Genomic DNA, 4,189 nt, shown 5'->3' with positions numbered 1-4,189 from the left:
AGGTACTATATCAGCTTCCTGTGACCTTTCTATGTTTTACTATTTCAGGCCAGAGGGGTGAGTGCTGTGAGGTGCCCTGGTTGGTGCTGCCAGGCTGCTGTGCAGGGCACTGGACCCCCAAAGAGAGGCTCTTTCCTTCTGTCTGGAATGACACTAAATCTTCAGTCCAACTGTGCATTCTCATGGGCAGACTCATTTCTTTAAGTTTACCTCTTGACTAACTGAATACTAAGGACTAAAGATTTGTATTTTCCTAAATTCGTGTGCTGAAGACTAATCCCCAACGTAATGGGATTAGAACGTTGGGTCTGGTGATTAGATCACAAAGAGGGTGTGCTCAGGATAGGATTAGAGCTCTTTCATGAAGAGATGTGAGGTGTTCTCTCTTCACCATGTGAGGACCGAAATGGGCATTACTGGGTGGTGTGCATTCACCACTGATCTCCTGGTGCCTTGACCTTGGACTTTCAGCTTCCATAACTGAGAAATAAATGTTCATTTTTATGGCTCACTTGATATAACACCAGAGCTGATTCAGACACTGAGTTGTTCAAAATAAATTATTTTAACTTCCTTCAAGCTATCCAGAATATGTAAAAACAATGCTGTTATTCTATTTGAAGGACCCTTAGAGCCATAAAAACATGATACAGCTAAAATAAACAACCAACAAAATAGCACAGCTAAGCAAATATTTAGCATTGTAACTGTAAATATTTATTTTTGTCAGTTGAAAGCAAGAAGTAAGGTCTAAGATTATTCACATTCAAGAGACATTTTTCTTCAGCAAAAGTTCGTAAGAGATTGACATCTAAAACACAACATAACAGTGTCTTAATGTTTTGAGGGGAATCAAATTACAACCGTGGACAATAAAACTTGGTGATTCCAAATGCATTGCTTGTTTGCAGGGGATTCTGAACGGCATAAAATTTGTGTAAATGGAGTAGTGGCATAGGATAATTTTGAAACAGCACAGTGTATAGAACGGCAAATGTACAGCTGATCTTTCATTTTCTTTACTTTTCCTAAAATGGTCTGTAAGGGAAAATGAGGCTTGGTCAGGTTTTCACGCCACTGGCATCTGTGGCTATCACCTGCAGCCTTGAATGCAGGAGCCCCTTGGGAGCCTGAGCTCGGGGGCGCTGCCTGATGGTAGACCCCTGGGTGTGGTGTGGGCATGAGCCCGGGGCACACCTGAGCCTGGACGCTGAGGCCATGAGTGCAGCATCTCAGAGGGTGGCTGCGGCCAAGAACTGCAATGAGAAGACAGTGACGACAGAGAAGGAGAGAGTAAAGGTTTGGCAGGGGCTGGGGAGACCTGTCAGCCTCCCAGCTCCCCGTCCTCACTGCCTGGCCAGCCTGCTGTTTGCCTCACCACAACTGGCGTCAGAAGAGCAATAAAGCCTGTGAAGAGCTAGTGAGAGCTCTGGGATTCTCCACCCATCTGCCCAAGTCCATAGTGAACCTGCCCTGTGCTTGCTTGCCAGAACCAGGGAAACGTGTAGAGGATGCCGTCAACCTGGGCCTGTTATTTTCTGGGGCTCTGGCATCATGAAGCCTTGGTCACCTTTCAGGAGGTGGCTCCTGTGCACTGTCCTCGGTGCTCCTTGGCTCAGGGTTGTTTTCATCTGCCAGCAGCATTTCTGGTGTGTGGCTTGCCACCCCAACTCCACACCTCTGCACACCTGTATGCCTGCAGATGTGCAGCTCCCACCTGTAACTGCAGAGTTTCACTGCTAAGTGGTTGCTTTGCTGCGTCATTTATTTGTTGCTTATTTGAGCTGGACCATATTTTTTGAGTTGTCCCATATTCTTATGGAGGTAGTCCCACCAGATTTTGCTTAGATGTTAATTGAGCGACCTCAAATAGTGAATAGACCAGCACCTGAATAGGACCCAACACAAGGAAGACCTGAGGAACTGTGCTATGAGAAAACTTCTGGGGCGGGGGGACATCAGCTTTTCTGGCCTTTGTCTTCTTTACCTTAAAATGAAGGGGCTGTACCCAAAGACTTCTGAGAACTTAAAGTCTTATCTTCAGGTGAAGATACTCCCCGAACGTCCAAGAAACAAACGCAGCATGATTCATTCGGGCACTCCAGGGTATTTCGAGGCCCATGGATCAGAAGAGGGTGAGGAATCTTATAGGAGAACTTTGTAGAACGTTGTTTTCTGAACACAGACACTAGAATGAAGGCAGGAAGGAGGCTGGGAAAGTATTCCAAAGCTACAAAGAAGGGCATCTACAGAAGGAACCACTTGAAACATTTCTACCCTAATGTGAGCCAGCTGGGATCATCTGAACTGCAGCATCTTCTTGCTTCCTCCTGTTTGAACAGCAGATTCGGTGGTTGCTGAGGATCACGACGGACAAGGTTTGGAGGAGTTCCAGGGTCCTCACTCTCATGACCCCGCCCCAGACCCATCTGTGGTCCTGCAAGTACACCTCCTCTTCCCTCACCACTGCTTCTGGGGCTCTAGGAAAGCCACAGACTACTGTGGGGTCATTCAGTCAACAGGCTCCTGCTGATATTTCGAAAATCTTAAGTCCTGTTTTCCTTGAAATGCATTTGCTTTAAGGACTACCACCTTTGGCTTTAGCTTTTGCGATCATCTAACCCCACAGTTTTTGACAATAATGTGCCTCCAAGCTCCTTAGGAATATGCATTCACTCTGGCTCATATCAAAGGGGCCCTAGGGTAAGCAGCTCCATCGTGGTCATACCCCTTCCTACTTCCTCCCTCCCCCGTATGGCGTCTGGCTTCATTCCAGATCCCGCCCATCTCGCTTCCACTAGACATTTGCTTCAATTATTCCCTTTCTTTCTAGAATTTCTAGACTCAGCCCCCACCAGATTCTTCCCTTTTCAAATGCCATTCCAGAAGTTTCTGAAAACATTATCCCTGATTTGGCTTCTATCTCCTGTTTAATTTTGCTGCCAAAGTTGCACTGGCATTTGGTATTTGACTCCTATTTTTTCACCTGCTACTTTTTCACCGCCTGACTCATCAGATTCTACTTATGTCTTCAGCATATTAATGGAACTGCCTCTCGGACATCAGGTTACCATTCTCAACATTCGGTTCCAGCCATCAGTGTCTTCAGTCTCTATGCATGATTGTATTGGCCTCTTATTTGTTGAAACGCTGGATCCTTTTGCGTCTCTTGGGTGACTAAAGAGGAATTTTCCCAGTCTCCTTTGGTCGATTTCTTTTCCCCTACCAACAAAGTGACTTCCCGTGAAGTTTTCCCTCAGTGTGCTCCCCTTTGCCTTCTTCTTTCTTCCCCTTTGAGCGCATCACACCAAGGCTCCATCACCTGGCTCTGTACCGATGGTTCCTGAATCTCAATTGGCTCCTTTCCTTTACTTATTCTGTGCTACAAACTTAGAAATAAAAGCGAACTCTCCATCCTCAAAGTATTTGAACTTGGCTCTGTGAAAAAAGGTGGGAGTTACAACACTGACCTTTTCTTTTCGCTGTTGCAAGTACAGATGAAAGTGTGTGTGTACATGCAGGTGCACTCGTGTGTACACGGTACAGGCCGAGCCAGATTCATTGTTATTGACACGCTTTCTTCCTGAAAGTTCTCCTCTATTAATCATACTGTTTTCTCAAAACAACAGCTGTGTTTGTGCAAGAGCAGGCCCGACATCCTGATTGCTCACTGGGAATTCCTAGTTATATAAAGTGAAAATCACAGGCTCTACATTTATTGATATGGCAGCTAAACAGCTTCATTGCACTAAAAGTACAATGTTCACTGGAAATGCATTTTAACTTGCTTTTTTGAAAATTAAATTCGACTTGAAATTTATAAAAGCTGTGTAGATAATGCAATACTCCAGGTGCTGAGTGTGAATGAATGTCTGAATGGTTAACATACACACTTTTCCCTGTTCAGTTTTCAGCTGGAGTTGGCCTCACTACTTTTGAAGGAGTTGGGGCCCAGGAGTGCTCTAGAAACTAAATGTTTTTCTACAGAACTTGGAGGCAGCTACATACTTTTCATTTCTTCATCTGCCTGGGAAATAGAACATTTTCAGAATTTGTGATGGAAACATAAAATTTTGTATATTGTTGGATGAAACCTTTGAAATTATTCTTGCAGTTTTCCCCGTAAGAAAATGCTTTCAAACAAATACATTCACTTATCGCTCTTTCAATAAATATTTAGTAAGCTTTA

The sequence above is a fragment of the Condylura cristata genome, unplaced genomic scaffold (assembly GCF_000260355.1).
Source record: "Condylura cristata isolate star-nosed mole 26May11 unplaced genomic scaffold, ConCri1.0 scaffold00030, whole genome shotgun sequence".
NCBI classification, from domain to species: Eukaryota; Metazoa; Chordata; class Mammalia; order Eulipotyphla; family Talpidae; genus Condylura; species Condylura cristata.
Note: the sequence above shows the minus strand (reverse complement) of the source record.